Source organism: Staurois parvus, unplaced genomic scaffold, assembly GCF_062004578.1.
Source record: "Staurois parvus isolate SC_StPar_1 unplaced genomic scaffold, SC_StPar_1.0 ptg002753l, whole genome shotgun sequence".
In the NCBI taxonomy this organism is placed as follows: Eukaryota; Metazoa; Chordata; class Amphibia; order Anura; family Ranidae; genus Staurois; species Staurois parvus.
The window spans coordinates 96,320-123,304 of NW_028320549.1; the positions used below are offsets into that span (position 1 = coordinate 96,320).

At 66.8% G+C, this 26,985-nt stretch overlaps 1 protein-coding gene across 3 annotated transcripts in view; it reads right to left on the reverse strand.

The window, feature by feature from the left end:
* LOC149429271 (coiled-coil and C2 domain-containing protein 1B-like) overlaps positions 1–26,985 on the reverse strand; it is a 76,374-nt gene that overhangs the window by 33,956 nt on the left and 15,433 nt on the right. The window lies entirely within an intron of this gene.

Here is a 26,985-nt window from a genome sequence, read left to right on the forward strand (position 1 = left end):
CCTCAGACCCCGGGAAGGGTCCCGATGCCTGCACCCTCAGACCCCGGGAAGGGTCCCGATGCCTGCACCCTCAGACCCCGGGAAGGGTCCCGATGCCTGCACCCTCAGACCCCGGGAAGGGTCCCGATGCCTGCACCCTCAGACCCCGGGAAGGGTCCCGATGCCTGCACCCTCAGACCCCGGGAAGGGTCCCGATGCCTGCACCCTCAGATCCCGGGAAGGGTCCCGATGCCTGCACCCTCAGACCCCGGGAAGGGTCCCGATGCCTGCACCCTCAGACCCCGGGAAGGGTCCCGATGCCTGCACCCTCAGAACCGGGAAAGGGTCCCGATGCAAGCACGCTCAGACCCGGGAAAGGGTCCCGATGCAAGCAAGCTCAGACCCGTAAAAGGGTCCCGATGTCTGCACCCTCAGACCCAAGGTGGGTCCCGATGCCTGCACCCTAAGACCCGGGAGTGGGTCCTGATGCCTGCACCCTCAGACCCGGGAAAGGGTCCCGATGCCTGCACCCTAAGACCCGGGAAAGGGTCCCGATGCAAGCACCCTCAGACCCGGGAAAGGGTCCCGATGCAAGCACCCTCAGACCCGGGAAAGGGTCCCGATGCAAGCACCCTCAGACCCCGGAAAGGGTCCCGATGCCTGCACCCTCAGACCCCGGAAAGGGTCCCGATGCCTGCACCCTCAGACCCCGGAAAGGGTCCCGATGCCTGCATCCTCAGACCCCGGAAAGGGTCCCGATGCCTGCACCCTCAGACCCCGGAAAGGGTCCCGATGCCTGCACCCTCAGACCCCGGAAAGGGTCCCGATGCCTGCACCCTCAGACCCCGGAAAGGGTCCCGATGCCTGCACCCTAACACCCAAGGTGGGTCCCGATGCCTGCACCCTCAGACCCCGGAAAGGGTCCCGATGCCTGCACCCTAAGACCCAAGGTGGGTCCCGATGCCTGCACCCTCAGACCCGGGAAAGGGTCCCGATGCCTGCACCCTCAGACCCGGGAAAGGGTCCCGATGCAAGCACCCTCAGACCCAAGGTGGGTCCCGATGACTGCACCCTCAGACCCGGGAAAGGGTCCCGATGCCTGCACCCTCAGACCCGGGAAAGGGTCCCGATGCCTGCACCCTCAGACCCGGGAAAGGGTCCCGATGCCTGCACCCTCAGACCCGGGAAAGGGTCCCGATGCCTGCACCCTCAGACCCAAGTTCGGTCCCGATGGCTGCACCCTCAGACCCGGGAAAGGATCCCGATGCCTGCACCCTCAGACCCGGGAAAGGATCCCGATGCCTGCACCCTCAGACCCGGGAAAGGATCCCGATGCCTGCACCCTCAGACCCAAGGTGGGTCCCGATGCCTGCACCCTCAGACCCGGGAAAGGGTCCCGATGCCTGCACCCTCAGACCCGGGAAAGGGTCCCGATGCCTGCACCCTCAGACCCGGGAAAGGGTCCCGATGCCTGCACCCTCAGACCCAAGGTGGGTCCCGATGCCTGCACCCTCAGACCCAAGGTGGGTCCCGATGCCTGCACCCTCAGACCCAAGGTGGGTCCCGATGCCTGCACCCTCAGACCCAAGGTGGGTCCCGATGCCTGCACCCTCAGACCCAAGGTGGGTCCCGATGCCTGCACCCTCAGACCCAAGGTGGGTCCCGATGCCTGCACCCTCAGACCCGGGAAAGGGTCCCGATGCCTGCAACTCAGACCCAAGGTGGGTCCCAATGCCTGCACCCTCAGACCCGGGAAAGGGTCCCAATGCCTGCACCCTCAGACCCAAGGTGGGTCCCGATGCCTGCACCCTCAGTCCCAGGAAAGGGTCCCGATGCCTGCACCCTCAGACCCGGGAGTGGGTCCCGATGCCTGCACCCTCAGACCCGGGAGTGGGTCCCGATGCCTGCACCCTCAGACCCCGGAAAGGGTCCCGATGCCTGCACCCTCAGACCCCGGAAAGGGTCCCGATGCCTGCACCCTCAGACCCCGGAAAGGGTCCCGATGCCTGCACCCTCAGATCCCGGAAATGGTCCCGATGCCTGCACCCTCAGACCCGGGAAAGGGTCCCGATGCCTGCACCCTCAGACCCAAGGAGGGTACCGATGCCTGCACCCTCAGACCCAAGGAGGGTCCCGATGCCTGCACCCTCAGACCCGGGAAAGGGTCCCGATGCCTGCACCCTCAGACCTGGGAAAGGGTCCCGATGCCTGCACCCTCAGACCCAAGTTGGGTCCCGATGCCTGCACCCTCAGCCCCGTGAAAGGGTCCCGATGCCTGCACCCTCAGACCCGGGAAAGGGTCCCGATGCCTGCACCCTCAGACCCAAGGTGGGTCCCGATGCCTGCACCCTCAGACCCGGGAAAGGGTCCCGATGCCTGCACCCTCAGACCCGGGAAAGGGTCCCGATGCCTGCACCCTAAGACCCGGGAGTGGGTCCCGATGCCTGCACCCTCAGACCCGGGAAAGGGTCCCGATGCAAGCACCCTAAGACCCGGGAAAGGGTCCCGATGCAAGCACCCTCAGACCCGGGAAAGGGTCCCGATGCAAGCACCCTCAGACCCGGGAAAGGGTCCCGATGCAAGCACCCTCAGACCCGGGAAAGGGTCCCGATGCAAGCACCCTCAGACCCGGGAAAGGGTCCCGATGCCTGCACCCTCAGACCCAAGGTGTGTACCGATGCCTGCACCTTCAGACCCAAGGTGAGTCCCGATGCCTGCACCCTCAGACCCGGGAAAGGGTCCCGATGCAAGCACCCTAAGACCCGGGAAAGGGTCCCGATGAAAGCACCCTCAGACACGGGAAAGGGTCCCGATGCAAGCACCCTCAGACCCGGGAAAGGGTCCCGATGCAAGCACCCTCAGACCCGGGAAAGGGTCCCGATGCAAGCACCCTCAGACCCGGGAAAGGGTCCCGATGCAAGCACCCTCAGACCCGGGAAAGGGTCCCGATGCTTGCACCCTCAGACCCGGGGAAGGGTCCCGATGCTTGCACCCTCAGACCCGGGGAAGGGTCCCGATGCTTGCACCCTCAGACCCGGGGAAGGGTCCCGATGCCTGCACCCTCAGACCCCGGCAAGGGTCCCGATGCCTGCACCCTCAGACCCCGGCAAGGGTCCCGATGCCTGCACCCTCAGACCCGGGAAAGGGTCCCGATGCCTGCACCCTCAGACTCGGGAGTGGGTCCCGATGCCTGCACCCTCAGACCCGGGAAAGGGTCCCGATGCCTGCACCCTCAGACCCAAGGTGGGTCCCGATGCCTGCACCCTCAGACCCGGGAAAGGGTCCCGATGCCTGCACCCTCAGACCCGGGAAAGGGTCCCGATGCCTGCACCCTCAGACCCGGGAAAGGGTCCCGATGCCTGCACCCTCAGACCCGGGAAAGGGTCCCGATGCCTGCACCCTCAGACCCAAGTTCGGTCCCGATGGCTGCACCCTCAGCCCCGAGTTGGGTCCCGATGCCTGCACCCTCAGCCCCGTGAAAGGGTCCCGATGCCTGCACCCTCAGACCCGGGAAAGGGTCCCGATGCCTGCACCCTCAGACCCGGGAAAGGGTCCCGATGCCTGCACCCTCAGACCCGGGAAAGGGTCCCGATGCCTGCACCCTCAGACCCGGGAAAGGGTCCCGATGCCTGCACCCTCAGACCCGGGAGTGGGTCCCGATGCCTGCACCCTCAGACCCGGGAAAGGGTCCCGATGCAAGCACCCTAAGACCCGGGAAAGGGTCCCGATGCAAGCACCCTCAGACCCGGGAAAGGGTCCCGATGCAAGCACCCTCAGACCCGGGAAAGGGTCCCGATGCAAGCACCCTCAGACCCGGGAAAGGGTCCCGATGCAAGCACCCTCAGACCCGGGAAAGGGTCCCGATGCAAGCACCCTCAGACCCGGGAAAGGGTCCCGATGCAAGCACCCTCAGACCCGGGAAAGGGTCCCGATGCAAGCACCCTCAGACCCGGGAAAGGGTCCCGATGCCTGTACCCTCAGACCCGGGAAAGGGTCCCGATGCCTGCACCCTAAGACCCGGGAGTGGGTCCCGATGCCTGCACCCTCAGACCCGGGAAAGGGTCCCGATGCAAGCACCCTAAGACCCGGGAAAGGGTCCCGATGCAAGCACCCTCAGACCCGGGAAAGGGTCCCGATGCAAGCACCCTCAGACCCGGGAAAGGGTCCCGATGCAAGCACCCTCAGACCCGGGAAAGGGTCCCGATGCAAGCACCCTCAGACCCGGGAAAGGGTCCCGATGCAAGCACCCTCAGACCCGGGAAAGGGTCCCGATGCCTGCACCCTCAGACCCAAGGTGTGTACCGATGCCTGCACCTTCAGACCCAAGGTGAGTCCCGATGCCTGCACCCTCAGACCCGGGAAAGGGTCCCGATGCAAGCACCCTAAGACCCGGGAAAGGGTCCCGATGAAAGCACCCTCAGACCCGGGAAAGGGTCCCGATGCAAGCACCCTCAGGCCCGGGAAAGGGTCCCGATGCAAGCACCCTCAGACCCGGGAAAGGGTCCCGATGCTTGCACCCTCAGACCCGGGGAAGGGTCCCGATACCTGCACCCTCAGACCCCGGGAAGGGTCCCGATGCCTGCACCCTCAGACCCGGGCAAGGGTCCCGATGCCTGCACCCTCAGACCCGGGAAAGGGTCCCGATGCCTGCACCCTCAGACCCGGGAGTGGGTCCCGATGCCTGCACCCTCAGACCCGGGAAAGGGTCCCGATGCCTGCACCCTCAGACCCGGGAAAGGGTCCCGATGCCTGCACCCTCAGACCCGGGAAAGGGTCCCGATGCCTGCACCCTCAGACCCGGGAAAGGGTCCCGATGCCTGCACCCTCAGACCCGGGAAAGGGTCCCGATGCCTGCACCCTCAGACCCGGGAAAGGGTCCCGATGCCTGCACCCTCAGACCCGGGAAAGGGTCCCGATGCCTGCACCCTCAGACCCGGGAAAGGGTCCCGATGCCTGCACCCTCAGACCCGGGAAAGGGTCCCGATGCCTGCACCCTCAGACCCGGGAAAGGGTCCCGATGCCTGCACCCTCAGACCCAAGTTCGGTCCCGATGCCTGCACCCTCAGCCCCGTGAAAGGGTCCCGATGCCTGCACCCTCAGCCCCGTGAAAGGGTCCCGATGCCTGCACCCTCAGACCCGGGAAAGGGTCCCGATGCCTGCACCCTCAGACCCGGGAAAGGGTCCCGATGCCTGCACCCTCAGACCCGGGAAAGGGTCCCGATGCCTGCACCCTCAGACCCGGGAGTGGGTCCCGATGCCTGCACCCTCAGACCCGGGAAAGGGTCCCGATGCAAGCACCCTAAGACCCGGGAAGGGGTCCCGATGCAAGCACCCTCAGACCCGGGAAAGGGTCCCGATGCAAGCACCCTCAGACCCGGGAAAGGGTCCCGATGCAAGCACCCTCAGACCCGGGAAAGGGTCCCGATGCAAGCACCCTCAGACCCGGGAAAGGGTCCCGATGCAAGCACCCTCAGACCCGGGAAAGTGTCCCGATGCCTGCACCCTCAGACCCCGGGAAGGGTCCCGATGCCTGCACCCTCAGACCCCGGGAAGGGTCCCGATGCCTGCACCCTCAGACCCCGGGAAGGGTCCCGATGCCTGCACCCTCAGACCCCGGGAAGGGTCCCGATGCCTGCACCCTCAGACCCCGGGAAGGGTCCCGATGCCTGCACCCTCAGACCCCGGGAAGGGTCCCGATGCCTGCACCCTCAGACCCCGGGAAGGGTCCCGATGCCTGCACCCTCAGACCCCGGGAAGGGTCCCGATGCCTGCACCCTCAGACCCCGGGAAGGGTCCCGATGCCTGCACCCTCAGACCCCGGGAAGGGTCCCGATGCCTGCACCCTCAGACCCCGGGAAGGGTCCCGATGCCTGCACCCTCAGAACCGGGAAAGGGTCCCGATGCAAGCACGCTCAGACCCGGGAAAGGGTCCCGATGCAAGCAAGCTCAGACCCGTAAAAGGGTCCCGATGTCTGCACCCTCAGACCCAAGGTGGGTCCCGATGCCTGCACCCTAAGACCCGGGAGTGGGTCCCGATGCCTGCACCCTCAGACCCGGGAAAGGGTCCCGATGCCTGCACCCTAAGACCCGGGAAAGGGTCCCGATGCAAGCACCCTCAGACCCGGGAAAGGGTCCCGATGCAAGCACCCTCAGACCCGGGAAAGGGTCCCGATGCAAGCACCCTCAGACACGGGAAAGGGTCCCGATGCAAGCACCCTCAGACCCGGGAAAGGGTCCCGATGCAAGCACCCTCAGACCCCGGAAAGGGTCCCGATGCCTGCACCCTCAGACCCCGGAAAGGGTCCCGATGCCTGCACCCTCAGACCCCGGAAAGGGTCCCGATGCCTGCACCCTCAGACCCCGGAAAGGGTCCCGATGCCTGCACCCTCAGACCCCGGAAAGGGTCCCGATGCCTGCACCCTCAGACCCCGGAAAGGGTCCCGATGCCTGCACCCTCAGACCCCGGAAAGGGTCCCGATGCCTGCACCCTAAGACCCAAGGTGGGTCCCGATGCCTGCACCCTCAGACCCCGGAAAGGGTCCCGATGCCTGCACCCTAAGACCCAAGGTGGGTCCCGATGCCTGCACCCTCAGACCCGGGAAAGGGTCCCGATGCCTGCACCCTCAGACCCGGGAAAGGGTCCCGATGCAAGCACCCTCAGACCCAAGGTGGGTCCCGATGACTGCACCCTCAGACCCAAGGTGGGTCCCGATGCCTGCACCCTCAGACCCGGGAAAAGGTCCCGAAGCCTGCACCCTCAGACCCGGGAAAAGTTCCCGATGCCTGCACCCTCAGACCCGGGAAAGGGTCCCGATGCCTGCACCAGCAGACCCGGGAAAGGGTCCCGATGCCTACACAAGCAGACCCGGGAGTGGGTCCCGATGCCTGCACCCTCAGACCCGGGAAAGGGTCCCGATGCAAGCACCCTCAGACCCGGGAAAGGGTCCCGATGCAAGCACCCTCAGACCCGGGAAAGGGTCCCGATGCAAGCACCCTCAGACCCGGGAAAGGGTCCCGATGCCTGCACCCTCAGACCCAAGGTGTGTCCTGATGCCTGCACCTTCAGACCCCGGGAAGGGTCCCGATGCCTGCAACCTCAGACCCCGGGAAGGGTCCCGATGCCTGCAACCTCAGACCCCGGGAAGGGTCCCGATGCCTGCAACCTCAGACCCCGGAAAGGGTCCCGATGCCTGCACCCTCAGACCCCGGAAAGGGTCCCGATGCCTGCACCCTCAGACCCCGGAAAGGGTCCCGATGCCTGCACCCTCAGACCCCGGAAAGGGTCCCGATGCCTGCACCCTCAGACCCGGGAAAGGGTCCCGATGCCTGCACCCTCAGACCCGGGAAAGGGTCCCGATGCCTGCACCCTCAGACCCGGGAAAGGGTCCCGATGCCTGCACCCTCAGACCCGGGAAAGGGTCCCGATGCCTGCACCCTCAGACCCCGGGAAGGGTCCCGATGCCTGCACCCTCAGACCCCGGGAAGGGTCCCGATGCCTGCACCCTCAGACCCCGGGAAGGGTCCCGATGCCTGCACCCTCAGACCCCGGGAAGGGTCCCGATGCCTGCACCCTCAGACCCCGGGAAGGGTCCCGATGCCTGCACCCTCAGACCCCGGGAAGGGTCCCGATGCCTGCACCCTCAGACCCCGGGAAGGGTCCCGATGCCTGCACCCTCAGACCCCGGGAAGGGTCCCGATGCCTGCACCCTCAGAACCGGGAAAGGGTCCCGATGCAAGCACGCTCAGACCCGGGAAAGGGTCCCGATGCAAGCAAGCTCAGACCCGTAAAAGGGTCCCGATGTCTGCACCCTCAGACCCAAGGTGGGTCCCGATGCCTGCACCCTAAGACCCGGGAGTGGGTCCCGATGCCTGCACCCTCAGACCCGGGAAAGGGTCCCGATGCCTGCACCCTAAGACCCGGGAAAGGGTCCCGATGCAAGCACCCTCAGACCCGGGAAAGGGTCCCGATGCAAGAACCCTCAGACCCGGGAAAGGGTCCCGATGCAAGCACCCTCAGACACGGGAAAGGGTCCCGATGCAAGAACCCTCAGACCCGGGAAAGGGTCCCGATGCAAGCACCCTCAGACCCCGGAAAGGGTCCCGATGCCTGCACCCTCAGACCCCGGAAAGGGTCCCGATGCCTGCACCCTCAGACCCCGGAAAGGGTCCCGATGCCTGCACCCTCAGACCCCGGAAAGGGTCCCGATGCCTGCACCCTCAGACCCCGGAAAGGGTCCCGATGCCTGCACCCTCAGACCCCGGAAAGGGTCCCGATGCCTGCACCCTCAGACCCCGGAAAGGGTCCCGATGCCTGCACCCTCAGACCCCGGAAAGGGTCCCGATGCCTGCACCCTCAGACCCCGGAAAGGGTCCCGATGCCTGCACCCTAAGACCCAAGGTGGGTCCCGATGCCTGCACCCTCAGACCCCGGAAAGGGTCCCGATGCCTGCACCCCAAGACCCAAGGTGGGTCCCGATGCCTGCACCCTCAGACCCGGGAAAGGGTCCCGATGCCTGCACCCTCAGACCCGGGAAAGGGTCCCGATGCAAGCACCCTCAGACCCAAGGTGGGTCCCGATGACTGCACCCTCAGACCCAAGGTGGGTCCCGATGCCTGCACCCTCAGACCCGGGAAAAGGTCCCGAAGCCTGCACCCTCAGACCCGGGAAAAGTTCCCGATGCCTGCACCCTCAGACCCGGGAAAGGGTCCCGATGCCTGCACCAGCAGACCCGGGAAAGGGTCCCGATGCCTACACAAGCAGACCCGGGAGTGGGTCCCGATGCCTGCACCCTCAGACCCGGGAAAGGGTCCCGATGCAAGCACCCTCAGACCCGGGAAAGGGTCCCGATGCAAGCACCCTCAGACCCGGGAAAGGGTCCCGATGCAAGCACCCTCAGACCCGGGAAAGGGTCCCGATGCCTGCACCCTCAGACCCAAGGTGTGTCCTGATGCCTGCACCTTCAGACCCCGGGAAGGGTCCCGATGCCTGCAACCTCAGACCCCGGGAAGGGTCCCGATGCCTGCAACCTCAGACCCCGGAAAGGGTCCCGATGCCTGCACCCTCAGACCCCGGAAAGGGTCCCGATGCCTGCACCCTCAGACCCCGGAAAGGGTCCCGATGCCTGCACCCTCAGACCCCGGAAAGGGTCCCGATGCCTGCACCCTCAGACCCGGGAAAGGGTCCCGATGCCTGCACCCTCAGACCCGGGAAAGGGTCCCGATGCCTGCACCCTCAGACCCGGGAAAGGGTCCCGATGCCTGCACCCTCAGACCCGGGAAAGGGTCCCGATGCCTGCACCCTCAGACCCGGGAAAGGGTCCCGATGCCTGCACCCTCAGACCCGGGAAAGGGTCCCGATGCCTGCACCCTCAGACCCCGGGAAAGGGTCCCGATGCCTGCACCCTCAGACCCCGGGAAAGGGTCCCGATGCCTGCACCCTCAGACCCCGGGAAGGGTCCCGATGCCTGCACCCTCAGACCCCGGGAAGGGTCCCGATGCCTGCACCCTCAGACCCCGGGAAGGGTCCCGATGCCTGCACCCTCAGACCCCGGGAAGGGTCCCGATGCCTGCACCCTCAGAACCGGGAAAGGGTCCCGATGCAAGCACGCTCAGACCCGGGAAAGGGTCCCGATGCAAGCAAGCTCAGACCCGTAAAAGGGTCCCGATGTCTGCACCCTCAGACCCAAGGTGGGTCCCGATGCCTGCACCCTAAGACCCGGGAGTGGGTCCCGATGCCTGCACCCTCAGACCCGGGAAAGGGTCCCGATGCCTGCACCCTAAGACCCGGGAAAGGGTCCCGATGCAAGCACCCTCAGACCCGGGAAAGGGTCCCGATGCAAGCACCCTCAGACCCGGGAAAGGGTCCCGATGCAAGCACCCTCAGACCCGGGAAAGGGTCCCGATGCAAGCACCCTCAGACACGGGAAAGGGTCCCGATGCAAGCACCCTCAGACCCGGGAAAGGGTCCCGATGCAAGCACCCTCAGACCCCGGAAAGGGTCCCGATGCCTGCACCCTCAGACCCCGGAAAGGGTCCCGATGCCTGCACCCTCAGACCCCGGAAAGGGTCCCGATGCCTGCACCCTCAGACCCCGAAAAGGGTCCCGATGCCTGCAACCTCAGACCCCGGAAAGGGTCCCGATGCCTGCACCCTCAGACCCCGGAAAGGGTCCCGATGCCTGCACCCTAAGACCCAAGGTGGGTCCCGATGCCTGCACCCTCAGACCCCGGAAAGGGTCCCGATGCCTGCACCCTAAGACCCAAGGTGGGTCCCGATGCCTGCACCCTCAGACCCGGGAAAGGGTCCCGATGCAAGCACCCTCAGACCCAAGGTGGGTCCCGATGACTGCACCCTCAGACCCAAGGTGGGTCCCGATGCCTGCACCCTCAGACCCGGGAAAAGGTCCCGAAGCCTGCACCCTCAGACCCGGGAAAAGTTCCCGATGCCTGCACCCTCAGACCCGGGAAAGGGTCCCGATGCCTGCACCAGCAGACCCGGGAAAGGGTCCCGATGCCTGCACCAGCAGACCCGGGAGTGGGTCCCGATGCCTGCACCCTCAGACCCGGGAAAGGGTCCCGATGCAAGCACCCTCAGACCCGGGAAAGGGTCCCGATGCAAGCACCCTCAGACCCGGGAAAGGGTCCCGATGCAAGCACCCTCAGACCCGGGAAAGGGTCCCGATGCCTGCACCCTCAGACCCAAGGTGTGTCCTGATGCCTGCACCTTCAGACCCCGGGAAGGGTCCCGATGCCTGCAACCTCAGACCCCGGGAAGGGTCCCGATGCCTGCACCCTCAGACCCCGGGAAGGGTCCCGATGCCTGCACCCTCAGACCCCGGAAAGGGTCCCGATGCCTGCACCCTCAGACCCCGGAAAGGGTCCCGATGCCTGCACCCTCAGACCCGGGAAAGGGTCCCGATGCCTGCACCCTCAGACCCGGGAAAGGGTCCCGATGCCTGCACCCTCAGACCCGGGAAAGGGTCCCGATGCCTGCACCCTCAGACCCGGGAAAGGGTCCCGATGCCTGCACCCTCAGACCCGGGAAAGGGTCCCGATGCCTGCACCCTCAGACCCCGGGAAAGGGTCCCGATGCCTGCACCCTCAGACCCCGGGAAAGGGTCCCGATGCCTGCACCCTCAGACCCCGGGAAAGGGTCCCGATGCCTGCACCCTCAGACCCCGGGAAAGGGTCCCGATGCCTGCACCCTCAGACCCCGGGAAAAGGTCCCGATGCCTGCACCCTCAGACCCAAGGTGGGTCCCGATGCCTGCACCCTCATACCCCGGGAAGGGTCCCGATGCCTGCACCCTCATACCCCGGGAAGGGTCCCGATGCCTGCACCCTCAGACCCCGGGAAGGGTCCCCATGCCTGCACCCTCAGACCCCGGGAAGGGTCCCCATGCCTGCACCCTCAGACCCCGGGAAGGGTCCCCATGCCTGCACCCTCAGACCCCGGGAAGGGTCCCGATGCCTGCACCCTCTGACCCGGGAGTGGGTCCCGATGCCTGCACCCTCAGACCCGGGAGTGGGTGCCGATGCCTGCACCCTCAGACCCGGGAAAGGGTCCCGATGCCTGCACCCTCAGACCCGGGAAAGGGTCCCGATGCCTGCACCCTCAGACCCGGGAAAGGGTCCCGATGCCTGCACCCTCAGACCTGGGAAAGGGTCCCGAAGCCTGCACCCTCAGACCCGGGAAAGGGTCCCGATGCCTGCACCCTCAGACCCAAGTTGGGTCCCGATGCCTGCACCCTCAGACCCGTGAAAGGGTCCCGATGCCTGCACCCTCAGACCCGTGAAAGGGTCCCGATGCCTGCACCCTCAGACCCGTGAAAGGGTCCCGATGCCTGCACCCTCAGACCCGTGAAAGGGTCCCGATGCCTGCACCCTCAGACCCGGGAAAAGATCCCGATGCCTGCACCCTCAGACCCGGGAAAGGGTCCCGATGCCTGCACCCTCAGACCCGGGAAAGGATCCCGATGCCTGCACCCTCAGACCCGGGAAAGGATCCCGATGCCTGCACCCTCAGACCCAAGGTGGGTCCCGATGCCTGCACCCTCAGACCCGGGAAAGGGTCCCGATGCCTGCACCCTCAGACCCGGGAAAGGGTCCCGATGCCTGCACCCTCAGACCCGGGAAAGGGTCCCGATGCCTGCACCCTCAGACCCGGGAAAGGGTCCCGATGCCTGCACCCTCAGACCCGGGAAAGGGTCCCGATGCCTGCACCCTCAGACCCGGGAAAGGGTCCCGATGCCTGCACCCTCAGACCCGGGAAAGGGTCCCGATGCCTGCACCCTCAGACCCGGGAAAGGGTCCCGATGCCTGCACCCTCAGACCCGGGAGTGGGTCCCGATGCCTGCACCCTCTGACCCGGGAGTGGGTCCCGATGCCTGCACCCTCAGACCCGGGAGTGGGTGCCGATGCCTGCACCCTCAGACCCGGGAAAGGGTCCCGATGCCTGCACCCTCAGACCCGGGAAAGGGTCCCGATGCCTGCACCCTCAGACCCGGGAAAGGGTCCCGATGCCTGCACCCTCTGACCCGGGAGTGGGTCCCGATGCTTGCACCCTCAGACCCTGAAAAGGGTCCCGATGCCAGCACCTTCAGACCCGGGAATGGGTCCCGATGCCTGCACCCTCAGACCCAAGGTGGGTCCCGATGCCTGCACCCTCAGACCCCGGAAAGGGTCTCGATGCCTGCACCCTCAGACCCCGGAAAGGGTCCCGATGCCTGCACCCTCAGACCCCGGAAAGGGTCCCGATGCCTGCACCCTCAGACCCCGGAAAGGGTCCCGATGCCTGCACCCTCAGACCCCGGAAAGGGTCCCGATGCCTGCACCCTCAGACCCCGGAAAGGGTCCCGATGCCTGCACCCTCAGACCCCGGAAAGGGTCCCGATGCCTGCACCCTCAGACCCCGGAAAGGGTCCCGATGCCTGCACCCTCAGACCCGGGAAAGGGTCCCGATGCCTGCACCCTCAGACCCAAGGTGGGTCCCGATGCCTGCACCCTCAGACCTGGGAAAGGGTCCCGATGCCTGCACCCTCAGACCCGGGAAAGGGTCCCGATGCCTGCACCCTCAGACCCAAGTTGGGTCCCGATGCCTGCACCCTCAGACCCGTGAAAGGGTCCCGATGCCTGCACCCTCAGACCCGTGAAAGGGTCCCGATGCCTGCACCCTCAGACCCGTGAAAGGGTCCCGATGCCTGCACCCTCAGACCCGTGAAAGGGTCCCGATGCCTGCACCCTCAGACCCGGGAAAAGATCCCGATGCCTGCACCCTCAGACCCGGGAAAGGGTCCCGATGCCTGCACCCTCAGACCCGGGAAAGGATCCCGATGCCTGCACCCTCAGACCCGGGAAAGGATCCCGATGCCTGCACCCTCAGACCCAAGGTGGGTCCCGATGCCTGCACCCTCAGACCCGGGAAAGGGTCCCGATGCCTGCACCCTAAGACCCGGGAAAGGGTCCCGATGCCTGCACCCTCAGACCCGGGAAAGGGTCCCGATGCCTGCACCCTCAGACCCAAGGTGGGTCCCGATGCCTGCACCCTCAGACCCAAGGTGGGTCCCGATGCCTGCACCCTCAGACCCAAGGTGGGTCCCGATGCCTGCACCCTCAGACCCAAGGTGGGTCCCGATGCCTGCACCCTCAGACCCAAGGTGGGTCCCGATGCCTGCACCCTCAGACCCAAGGTGGGTCCCGATGCCTGCACCCTCAGACCCAAGGTGGGTCCCGATGCCTGCACCCTCAGACCCGGGAAAGGGTCCCGATGCCTGCAACTCAGACCCAAGGTGGGTCCCAATGCCTGCACCCTCAGACCCGGGAAAGGGTCCCAATGCCTGCACCCTCAGACCCAAGGTGGGTCCCGATGCCTGCACCCTCAGACCCAGGAAAGGGTCCCGATGCCTGCACCCTCAGACCCGGGAGTGGGTCCCGATGCCTGCACCCTCAGACCCGGGAGTGGGTCCCGATGCCTGCACCCTAAGACCCGGAAGTGGGTCCCGATGCCTGCACCCTCAGACCCCGGAAAGGGTCCCGATGCCTGCACCCTAAGACCCGGGAAAGGGTCCCGATGCCTGCACCCTCAGACCCGGGAAAGGGTCCCGATGCCTGCACCCTCAGACCCGGGAAAGGGTCCCGATGCAAGCACCCTCAGACCCAAGGTGGGTCCCGATGACTGCACCCTCAGACCCAAGGTGGGTCCCGATGCCTGCACCCTCAGACCCGGGAAAAGGTCCCGAAGCCTGCACCCTCAGACCCGGGAAAAGTTCCCGATGCCTGCACCCTCAGACCCGGGAAAGGGTCCCGATGCCTGCACCAGCAGACCCGGGAAAGGGTCCCGATGCCTGCACCAGCAGACCCGGGAGTGGGTCCCGATGCCTGCACCCTCAGACCCGGGAAAGGGTCCCGATGCAAGCACCCTCAGACCCGGGAAAGGGTCCCGATGCAAGCACCCTCAGACCCGGGAAAGGGTCCCGATGCAAGCACCCTCAGACCCGGGAAAGGGTCCCGATGCCTGCACCCTCAGACCCAAGGTGTGTCCTGATGCCTGCACCTTCAGACCCCGGGAAGGGTCCCGATGCCTGCAACCTCAGACCCCGGGAAGGGTCCCGATGCCTGCACCCTCAGACCCCGGGAAGGGTCCCGATGCCTGCACCCTCAGACCCCGGAAAGGGTCCCGATGCCTGCACCCTCAGACCCGGGAAAGGGTCCCGATGCCTGCACCCTCAGACCCGGGAAAGGGTCCCGATGCCTGCACCCTCAGACCCGGGAAAGGGTCCCGATGCCTGCACCCTCAGACCCGGGAAAGGGTCCCGATGCCTGCACCCTCAGACCCGGGAAAGGGTCCCGATGCCTGCACCCTCAGACCCGGGAAAGGGTCCCGATGCCTGCACCCTCAGACCCCGGGAAAGGGTCCCGATGCCTGCACCCTCAGACCCCGGGAAAGGGTCCCGATGCCTGCACCCTCAGACCCCGGGAAAGGGTCCCGATGCCTGCACCCTCAGACCCCGGGAAAAGGTCCCGATGCCTGCACCCTCAGACCCAAGGTGGGTCCCGATGCCTGCACCCTCATACCCCGGGAAGGGTCCCGATGCCTGCACCCTCATACCCCGGGAAGGGTCCCGATGCCTGCACCCTCAGACCCCGGGAAGGGTCCCCATGCCTGCACCCTCAGACCCCGGGAAGGGTCCCCATGCCTGCACCCTCAGACCCCGGGAAGGGTCCCCATGCCTGCACCCTCAGACCCCGGGAAGGGTCCCGATGCCTGCACCCTCTGACCCGGGAGTGGGTCCCGATGCCTGCACCCTCAGACCCGGGAGTGGGTCCCGATGCCTGCACCCTCAGACCCGGGAAAGGGTCCCGATGCCTGCACCCTCAGACCCGGGAAAGGGTCCCGATGCCTGCACCCTCAGACCCGGGAAAGGGTCCCGATGCCTGCACCCTCAGACCCGGGAAAGGGTCCCGATGCCTGCACCCTCAGACCCGGGAAAGGGTCCCGATGCCTGCACCCTCAGACCCAAGTTGGGTCCCGATGCCTGCACCCTCAGACCCGTGAAAGGGTCCCGATGCCTGCACCCTCAGACCCGTGAAAGGGTCCCGATGCCTGCACCCTCAGACCCGTGAAAGGGTCCCGATGCCTGCACCCTCAGACCCGGGAAAAGATCCCGATGCCTGCACCCTCAGACCCGGGAAAGGGTCCCGATGCCTGCACCCTCAGACCCGGGAAAGGATCCCGATGCCTGCACCCTCAGACCCGGGAAAGGATCCCGATGCCTGCACCCTCAGACCCAAGGTGGGTCCCGATGCCTGCACCCTCAGACCCGGGAAAGGGTCCCGATGCCTGCACCCTCAGACCCGGGAAAGGGTCCCGATGCCTGCACCCTCAGACCCGGGAAAGGGTCCCGATGCCTGCACCCTCAGACCCGGGAAAGGGTCCCGATGCCTGCACCCTCAGACCCGGGAAAGGGTCCCGATGCCTGCACCCTCAGACCCGGGAAAGGGTCCCGATGCCTGCACCCTCAGACCCGGGAAAGGGTCCCGATGCCTGCACCCTCAGACCCGGGAAAGGGTCCCGATGCCTGCACCCTCAGACCCGGGAAAGGGTCCCGATGCCTGCACCCTCTGACCCGGGAGTGGGTCCCGATGCCTGCACCCTCTGACCCGGGAGTGGGTCCCGATGCCTGCACCCTCAGACCCGGGAGTGGGTGCCGATGCCTGCACCCTCAGACCCGGGAAAGGGTCCCGATGCCTGCACCCTCAGACCCGGGAAAGGGTCCCGATGCCTGCACCCTCAGACCCGGGAAAGGGTCCCGATGCCTGCACCCTCTGACCCGGGAGTGGGTCCCGATGCTTGCACCCTCAGACCCTGAAAAGGGTCCCGATGCCAGCACCTTCAGACCCGGGAATGGGTCCCGATGCCTGCACCCTCAGACCCAAGGTGGGTCCCGATGCCTGCACCCTCAGACCCAAGGTGGGTCCCGATGCCTGCACCCTCAGACCCCGGAAAGGGTCTCGATGCCTGCACCCTCAGACCCCGGAAAGGGTCCCGATGCCTGCACCCTCAGACCCCGGAAAGGGTCCCGATGCCTGCACCCTCAGACCCCGGAAAGGGTCCCGATGCCTGCACCCTCAGACCCCGGAAAGGGTCCCGATGCCTGCACCCTCAGACCCCGGAAAGGGTCCCGATGCCTGCACCCTCAGACCCCGGAAAGGGTCCCGATGCCTGCACCCTCAGACCCCGGAAAGGGTCCCGATGCCTGCACCCTCAGACCCCGGAAAGGGTCCCGATGCCTGCACCCTCAGACCCGGGAAAGGGTCCCGATGCCTGCACCCTCAGACCCAAGGTGGGTCCCGATGCCTGCACCCTCAGACCTGGGAAAGGGTCCCGATGCCTGCACCCTCAGACCCGGGAGTGGGTCCCGATGCCTGCACCCTCAGACCCGGGAGTGGGTCCCGATGCCTGCACCCTAAGACCCGGAAGTGGGTCCCGATGCCTGCACCCTCAGACCCCGGAAAGGGTCCCGATGCCTGCACCCTCAGACCCCGGAAAGGGTCCCGATGCCTGCACCCTCAGACCCCGGAAAGGGTCCCGATGCCTGCACCCTCAGATCCCGGAAAGGGTCCCGATGCCTGCACCCTCAGACCCGGGAAAGGGTCCCGATGCCTGCACCCCCAGACCTGGGAAAGGGTCCCGATGCCTGCACCCTCAGACCCGGGAAAGGGTCCCGATGCCTGCACCCTAAGACCCGGGAGTGGGTCCCGATGCCTGCACCCTCAGACCCGGGAAAGGGTCCCGATGCAAGCACCCTAAGACCCGGGAAAGGGTCCCGATGCAAGCACCCTCAGACCCGGGAAAGGGTCCCGATGCAAGCACCCTCAGACCCGGGAAAGGGTCCCGATGCAAGCACCCTCAGACTCGGGAAAGGGTCCCGATGCAAGCACCCTCAGACCCGGGAAAGGGTCCCGATGCAAGCACCCTCAGACCCGGGAAAGGGTCCCGATGCCTGCACCCTCAGACCCAAGGTGTGTACCGATGCCTGCACCTTCAGACCCAAGGTGAGTCCCGATGCCTGCACCCTCAGACCCGGGAAAGGGTCCCGATGCAAGCACCCTAAGACCCGGGAAAGGGTCCCGATGAAAGCACCCTCAGACCCGGGAAAGGGTCCCGATGCAAGCACCCTCAGACCCGGGAAAGGGTCCCGATGCAAGCACCCTCAGACCCGGGAAAGGGTCCCGATGCAAGCACCCTCAGACCCGGGAAAGGGTCCCGATGCAAGCACCCTCCGACCCGGGAAAGGGTCCCGATGCTTGCACCCTCAGACCCGGGGAAGGGTCCCGATGCCTGCACCCTCAGACCCAAGGTGGGTCCCGATGCCTGCACCCTCAGACCCAAGGTGGGTCCCGATGCCTGCACCCTCAGACCCAACGTGGGTCCCGATGCCTGCACCCTCAGACCCAAGGTGGGTCCCGATGCCTGCACCCTCAGACCCCGGAAAGGGTCCCGATGCCTGCACCCTCAGACCCCGGAAAGGGTCCCGATGCCTGCACCCTCAGACCCGGGAAAGGGTCCCGATGCCTGCACCCTCAGACCCGGGAAAGGGTCCCGATGCCTGCACCCTCAGACCCAAGGTGGGTCCCGATGCCTGCACCCTCAGACCCGAGAAAGGGTCCCGATGCCTGCACCCTCAGACCCGGGAAAGGGTCCCGATGCCTGCACCCTCAGACCCGGAAAAGGGTCCCGATGCCTGCACCCTCAGACCCGGGAAAGGGTCCCGATGCCTGCACCCTCAGACCCGGGAAAGGGTCCCGATGCAAGCACCCTCAGACCCGGGAAAGGGTCCCGATGCAAGCACCCTCAGACCCAAGTTCGGTCCCGATGCCTGCACCCTCAGACCCGAGTTCGGTCCCGATGCCTGCACCCTCAGCCCCGAGTTGGGTCCCGATGCCTGCACCCTCAGCCCCGTGAAAGGGTCCCGATGCCTGCACCCTCAGACCCGGGAAAGGGTCCCGATGCCTGCACCCTCAGACCCGGGAAAGGGTCCCGATGCCTGCACCCTCAGACCCGGGAAAGGGTCCCGATGCCTGCACCCTCAGACCCGGGAGTGGGTCCCGATGCCTGCACCCTCAGACCCGGGAAAGGGTCCCGATGCAAGCACCCTAAGACCCGGGAAAGGGTCCCGATGCAAGCACCCTCAGACCCGGGAAAGGGTCCCGATGCAAGCACCCTCAGACCCGGGAAAGTGTCCCGATGCCTGCACCCTCAGACGCAAGGTGTGTACCGATGCCTGCACCTTCAGACCCAAGGTGAGTCCCGATGCCTGCACCCTCAGACCCGGGAAAGGGTCCCGATGCAAGCACCCTAAGACCCGGGAAAGGATCCCGATGCAAGCACCCTCAGACCCGGGAAAGGGTCCCGATGCCTGCACCCTCAGACCCGGGAGTGGGTCCCGATGCCTGCACCCTCAGACCCCGGAAAGGGTCCCGATGCCTGCAGCCTCAGACCCCGGAAAGGGTCCCGATGCCTGCACCCTCAGACCCCGGAAAGGGTCCCGATGCCTGCACCCTCAGACCCCGGAAAGGGTCCCGATGCCTGCACCCTCAGACCCCGGAAAGGGTCCCGATGCCTGCACCCTCAGACCCCGGAAAGGGTCCCAATGCCTGCACCCTCAGACCCCGGAAAGGGTCCCGATGCCTGCACCCTCAGACCCCGCAAAAGGTCCCGATGCCTGCACCCTAAGACCCAAGGTGGGTCCCGATGCCTGCACCCTCAGACCCGGGAAAGGGTCCCGATGCCTGCACCCTCAGACCCGGGAAAGGGTCCCGATGCCTGCACCCTCAGACCCGGGAAAGGGTCCCGATGCCTGCACCATCAGACCCGGGAAAGGGTCCCGATGCCTGCACCCTCAGACCCCGGGAAAGGGTCCCGATGCCTGCACCCTCAGACCCAAGGTGGGTCCCGATGCCTGCACCCTCAGACCCCGGGAAGGGTCCCGATGCCTGCACCCTCAGACCCCGGGAAGGGTCCCGATGCCTGCACCCTCAGACCCCGGGAAGGGTCCCGATGCCTGCACCCTCAGACCCCGGGAAGGGTCCCGATGCCTGCACCCTCAGACCCCGGGAAGGGTCCCGATGCCTGCACCCTCAGACCCCGGGAAGGGTCCCGATGCCTGCACCCTCAGACCCCGGGAAGGGTCCCGATGCCTGCACCCTCAGACCCCGGGAAAGGGTCCCGATGCCTGCACCCTCAGACCCAAGGTGGGTCCCGATGCCTGCACCCTCAGACCCGAGAAAGGGTCCCGATGCCTGCACCCTCAGACCCGGGAAAGGGTCCCGATGCCTGCACCCTCAGACCCGGGAAAGGGTCCCGATGCCTGCACCCTCAGACCCGGGAAAGGGTCCCGATGCCTGCACCCTCAGACCCGGGAAAGGGTCCCGATGCAAGCACCCTCAGACCCGGGAAAGGGTCCCGATGCAAGCACCCTCAGACCCAAGTTCGGTCCCGATGCCTGCACCCTCAGACCCCGGGAAGGGTCCCGATGCCTGCACCCTCAGACCCCGGGAAAGGGTCCCGATGCCTGCACCCTCAGACCCAAGGTGGGTCCCGATGCCTGCACCCTCAGACCCGAGAAAGGGTCCCGATGCCTGCACCCTCAGACCCGGGAAAGGGTCCCGATGCCTGCACCCTCAGACCCGGGAAAGGGTCCCGATGCCTGCACCCTCAGACCCGGGAAAGGGTCCCGATGCCTGCACCCTCAGACCCGGGAAAGGGTCCCGATGCAAGCACCCTCAGACCCGGGAAAGGGTCCCGATGCAAGCACCCTCAGACCCAAGTTCGGTCCCGATGCCTGCACCCTCAGACCCAAGTTCGGTCCCGATGCCTGCACCCTCAGCCCCGAGTTGGGTCCCGATGCCTGCACCCTCAGCCCCGTGAAAGGGTCCCAATGCCTGCACCCTCAGACCCGGGAAAGGGTCCCGATGCCTGCACCCTCAGACCCGGGAAAGGGTCCCGATGCCTGCACCCTCAGACCCGGGAAAGGGTCCCGATGCCTGCACCCTCAGACCCGGGAGTGGGTCCCGATGCCTGCACCCTCAGACCCGGGAAAGGGTCCCGATGCAAGCACCCTAAGACCCGGGAAAGGGTCCCGATGCAAGCACCCTCAGACCCGGGAAAGGGTCCCGATGCAAGCACCCTCAGACCCGGGAAAGTGTCCCGATGCCTGCACCCTCAGACGCAAGGTGTGTACCGATGCCTGCACCTTCAGACCCAAGGTGAGTCCCGATGCCTGCACCCTCAGACCCGGGAAAGGGTCCCGATGCCTGCACCCTCAGACCCGGGAAAGGGTCCCGATGCCTGCACCCTCAGACCCGGGAAAGGGTCCCGATGCCTGCACCCTCAGACCCGGGAGTGGGTCCCGATGCCTGCACCCTCAGACCCCGGAAAGGGTCCCGATGCCTGCACCCTCAGACCCCGGAAAGGGTCCCGATGCCTGCACCCTCAGACGCCGGAAAGGGTCCCGATGCCTGCAGCCTCAGACCCCGGAAAGGGTCCCGATGCCTGCACCCTCAGACCCCGGAAAGGGTCCCGATGCCTGCACCCTCAGACCCCGGAAAGGGTCCCGATGCCTGCACCCTCAGACCCCGGAAAGGGTCCCGATGCCTGCACCCTCAGACCCCGGAAAGGGTCCCGATGCCTGCACCCTCAGACCCCGGAAAGGGTCCCGATGCCTGCACCCTCAGACCCCGGAAAGGGTCCCGATGCCTGCACCCTCAGACCCCGCAAAAGGTCCCGATGCCTGCACCCTAAGACCCAAGGTGGGTCCCGATGCCTGCACCCTCAGACCCGGGAAAGGGTCCCGATGCCTGCACCCTCAGACCCGGGAAAGGGTCCCGATGCCTGCACCCTCAGACCCGGGAAAGGGTCCCGATGCCTGCACCATCAGACCCGGGAAAGGGTCCCGATGCCTGCACCCTCAGACCCCGGGAAAGGGTCCCGATGCCTGCACCCTCAGACCCAAGGTGGGTCCCGATGCTTGCACCCTCAGACCCCGGGAAGGGTCCCGATGCCTGCACCCTCAGACCCCGGGAAGGGTCCCGATGCCTGCACCCTCAGACCCCGGGAAGGGTCCCGATGCCTGCACCCTCAGACCTCGGGAAGGGTCCCGATGCCTGCACCCTCAGACCCCGGGAAGGGTCCCGATGCCTGCACCCTCAGACCCCGGGAAGGGTCCCGATGCCTGCACCCTCAGACCCCGGGAAGGGTCCCGATGCCTGCACCCTCAGACCCCGGGAAGGTTCCCGATGCCTGCACCCTCAGACCCCGGGAAGGGTGCCGATGCCTGCACCCTCAGACCCCGGGAAGGGTCCCGATGTCTGCACCCTCAGACCCCGGGAAGGGTCCCGATGCCTGCACCCTCAGACCCAAGGTGGGTCCCGATGCCTGCACCCTCAGACCCAGGAGTGGTTCCCGATGCCTGCACCCTCAGACCCGGGAGTGGGTCCCGATGCCTGCACCCTCAGACCCCGGGAGTGGGTCCCGATGCCTGCACCCTCAGGCCCCGGGAGTGGGTCCCGATGCCTGCACCCTCAGGCCCCGGGAAGGGTCCCGATGCCTGCACCCTCAGACACGGGAGTGGGTCCCGATGCCTGCACCCTCAGACCCGGGAGTGGGTCCCGATGCCTGCACCCTAAGACCCGGAAGTGGATCCCGATGCCTGCACCCTCAGAACCGGGAAAGGGTCCCGATGCCTGCACCCTCAGACCCGGGAAAGGGTCCCGAAGCCTGCACCCTCAGACCCAGGAGTGGGTCCCGATGCCTGCACCCTCAGACCCAGGAGTGGGTCCCGATGCCTGCACCCTCAGACCCGGGAAAGGGTCCCGATGCCAGCACCCTCAGACCCGGGAGTGGGTCCCAATGCTTGCACCCTCAGACCCTGAAAAGGGTCCCGATGCCTGCACCTTCAGACCCGGGAATGGGTCCCGATGCCTGCACACTCAGACCCAAGGTGGGTCCCGATGCCTGCACCCTCAGACCCCGGAAAGGGTCCCGATGCCTGCACCCTCAGACCCCGGAAAGGGTCCCGATGCCTGCACCCTCAGACCCCGGAAAGGGTCCCGATGCCTGCACCCTCAGACCCCGGAAAGGGTCCCGATGCCTGCACCCTCAGACCCCGGAAAGGGTCCCGATGCCTGCACCCTCAGACCCCGGAAAGGGTCCCGATGCCTGCACCTTCAGACCCCGGAAATGGTCCCGATGCCTGCACCCTCAGACCCCGGAAAGGGTCCCGATGCCTGCACCCTCAGACCTCGGAAAGGGTCCCGATGCCTGCACCCTCAGACCTCGGAAAGGGTCCCGATGCCTGCACCCTCAGACCTCGGAAAGGGTCCCGATGCCTGCACCCTCAGACCCGGGAAAGGGTCCCGATGCCTGCACCCTCAGACCCGGGAAAGGGTCCCGATGCCTGCACCCTCAGACCCCGGGAAAGGGTCCCGATGCCTGCACCCTCAGACCCCGGGAAAGGGTCCCGATGCCTGCACCCTCAGACCCCGGGAAAGGGTCCCGATGCCTGCACCCTCAGACCCCGGGAAAGGGTCCCGATGCCTGCACCCTCAGACCCCGGGAAAGGGTCCCGATGCCTGCACCCTCAGACCCCGGGAAAGGGTCCCGATGCCTGCACCCTCAGACCCGGGAAAGGGTCCCGATGCCTGCACCCTCAGACCAAAGGAGGGTCCCGATGCCTGCACCCTCAGACCCGGGAAAGGGTCCCGATGCCTGCACCCTCAGACCCCGGGAAAGAGTCCCGATGCCTGCACCCTCAGACCCCGGGAAAGGGTCCCGATGCCTGCACCCTCAGACCCCGGGAAAGGGTCCCGATGCCTGCACCCTCAGACCCGGGAAAGGGTCCCGATGCCTGCACCCTCAGACTAAAGGAGGGTCCCGATGCCTGCACCCTCAGACCCGGGAAAGGGTCCCGATGCCTGCACCCTCAGACCCGGGAAAGGGTCCCGATGACTGCACCCTCAGACCCGGGAAAGGGTCCCGATGCCTGCACCCTCAGACCCGGGAAAGGGTCCCGATGCCTGCACCCTCAGACCCGGGAAAGGGTCCCGATGCCTGCACCCTCAGACCCGGGAAAAAGTCCCGATGCCTGCACCCTCAGACCCGGGAAAGGGTCCCGATGCCTGCACCCTCAGACCCGGGAAAGGGTCCCGATGCCTGCACCCTCAGACCCAAGGAGGGTCCCGATGCCTGCACCCTCAGACCCAAGGAGGGTCCCGATGCCTGCACCCTCAGACCCAAGGAGGGTCCCGATGCCTGCACCCTCAGACCCAAGGAGGGTCCCGATGCCTGCACCCTCAGACCCAAGGTGGGTCCCGATGCCTGCACCCTCAGACTCAAGGTGGGTCCCGATGCCTGCACCCTCAGACCCAAGGTGGGTCCCGATGCCTGCACCCTCAGACCCAAGGTGGGTCCCGATGCCTGCAACCTCAGACCCAAGGTGGGTCCCGATGCCTGCACCCTCAGACCCGGGAAAGGGTCCCGATGCCTGCACCCTCAGACCCAAGGTGGGTCCCGATGCCTGCACCCTCAGACCCGGGAGTGGGTCCCGATGCCTGCACCCTCAGACCCCGGGAGCGGTTCCCGATGCCTGCACCCTCAGGCCCCGGGAGCGGGTCCTGATGCCTGCACCCTCAGGCCCCGGGAGGGGGTCCCGATGCCTGCACCCTCAGGCCCCGGGAGGGGGTCCCGATGCCTGCACCCTCAGGCCCCGGGAAGGGTCCCGATGCCTGCACCCTCAGGCCCGGGAGTGGGTCCCGATGCCTGCACCCTCAGACCCGGGAGTGGGTCCCGATGCCTGAACCCTCAGACCCGGGAGTGGGTCCCGATGCCTGCACCCTAAGACCCGGAAGTGGGTCCCGATGCCTGCACCCTCAGACCCGGGAAAGGGTCCCGATGCCTGCACCCTCAGACCCGGGAGTGGGTCCCGATGCCTGCACCCTCAGACCCGGGAGTGGGTCCCGATGCCTGCACCCTCAGACCCGGGAAAGGGTCCCGATGCCTGCACCCTCAGACCCGGGAAAGGGTCCCGATGCCTGCACCCTCAGACCCAAGGTGGGTCCCGATGCCTGCACCCTCAGACCCAAGGTGGGTCCCGATGCCTGCACCCTCAGACCCAAGGTGGGTCCCGATGCCTGCACCCTCAGACCCAAGGTGGGTCCCGATGCCTGCACCCTCAGACCCAAGGTGGGTCCCGATGCCTGCACCCTCAGACCCAAGGTGGGTCCCGATGCCTGCACCCTCAGACCCGGGAAAGGGTCCCGATGCCTGCACCCTCAGACCCGGGAAAGGGTCCCGATGCCTGCACCCTCAGACCCAAGGTGGGTCCCGATGCCTGCACCCTCAGACCCGGGAGTGGGTCCCGATGCCTGCACCCTCAGACCCGGGAGTGGGTCCCGATGCCTGTACCCTCAGACCCCGGGAAGGGTTCCGGTGCCTGCACCCTCAGACCCCGGGAAGGGTCCCGGTGCCTGCACCCTCAGACCCCGGGAAGGGGTCCCGGTGCCTGCACCCTCAGACCCCGGGAAGGGTCCCGGTGCCTGCACCCTCAGACCCAAGGTGGGTCCCGATGCCTGCACCCTCAGACCCGGGAGCGGTTCCCGATGCCTGCACCCTCAGACCCCGGGAGCGGGTCCCGATGCCTGCACCCTCAGGCCCCGGGAGCGGGTCCCGATGCCTGCACCCTCAGGCCCCGGGAAGGGTCCCGATGCCTGCACCCTCAGGCCCCGGGAAGGGTCCCGATGCCTGCACCCTCAGACTCGGGAGTGGGTCCCGATGCCTGAACCCTCAGACCCGGGAGTGGGTCCCGATGCCTGCACCCTCAGACCCGGGAAAGGGTCCCGATGCCTGCACCCTCAGACCCGGGAGTGGGTCCCGATGCCTGCACCCTCAGACCCGGGAGTGGGTCCCGATGCCTGCACCCTCAGACCCGGGAAAGGGTCCCGATGCCTGCACCCTCAGACCCGGGAAAGGGTCCCGATGCCTGCACCCTCAGACCCGGGAAAGGGTCCCGATGCCTGCACCCTCAGACCCGGGAAAGGGTCCCGATGCCTGCACCCTCAGACCCGGGAAAGGGTCCCGATGCCTGCAACCTCAGACCCAAGTTGGGTCCCGATGCCTGCACCCTCAGACCCGGGAAAGGGTCCCGATGCCTGCACCTTCAGACCCGGGAAAGGGTCCCGATGCCTGCACCCTCAGACCCGGGAAAGGGTCCCGATGCCTGCACCCTCAGACCCGGGAAAGGGTCCCGATGCCTGCACCCTCAGACCCAAGGTGGGTCCCGATGCCTGCACCCTCAGACCCAAGGTGGGTCCCGATGCCTGCACCCTCAGACCCGGGAAAGGGTCCCGATGCCTGCACCCTCAGACCCAAGTTGAGTCCCGATGCCTGCACCCTCAGACCCGGGAAAGGGTCCCGATGCCTGCACCCTCAGACCCAAGGTGGGTCCCGATGCCTGCACCCTCAGACCCAAGGTGGGTCCCGATGCCTGCACCCTCAGACCCAAGGTGGGTCCCGATGCCTGCACCCTCAGACCCAAGGTGGGTCCCGATGCCTGCACCCTCAGACCCAAGGTGGGTCCCGATGCCTGCACCCTCAGACCCAAGGTGGGTCCCGATGCCTGCACCCTCAGACCCGGGAAAGGGTCCCGATGCCTGCACCCTCAGACCCGGGAGTGGGTCCCGATGCCTGCACCCTCAGACCCGGGAGTGGGTCCCGATGCCTGCACCCTCAGACCCAAGGTGGGTCCCGTTGCCAGCACCCTCAGACCCAAGGTGGGTCCCGATGCCTGCACCCTCAGACCCGGGAAAGGGTCCCGATGCCAGCACCCTCAGACCCGGGAGTGGGTCCCGATGCTTGCACCCTCAGACCCTGAAAAAGGGTTCCGATGCCTGCACCTTCAGACCCGGGAATGGGTCCCGATGCCTGCACCCTCAGACCCGGAAAAGGGTCCCGATGCCTGCACCCTCAGACCCGGAAAAGGGTCCCGATGCCTGCACCCTCAGACCCGGAAAAGGGTCCCGATGCCTGCACCCTCAGACCCGGAAAAGGGTCCCGATGCCTGCACCCTAAGACCCAAGGTGGGTCCCGATGCCTGCACCCTCAGACCCCGTAAAGGGTCCCGATGTCTGCACCCTCAGACCCCGGAAAGGGTCCCGATGCCTGCACCCTCAGACCCCGGAAAGGGTCCCGATGCCTGCACCCTCAGACCCAAGTTGAGTCCCGATGCCTGCAACCTCAGACCCAAGTTGAGTCCCGATGCCTGCAACCTCAGACCCGGGAAAGGGTCCCGATGCCTGCACCCTCAGACCCAAGGTGGGTCCCGATGCCTGCACCCTCAGACCCAAGGTGGGTCCCGATGCCTGCACCCTCAGACCCAAGGTGGGTCCCGATGCCTGCACCCTCAGACCCAAGGTGGGTCCCGATGCCTGCACCCTCAGACCCAAGGTGGGTCCCG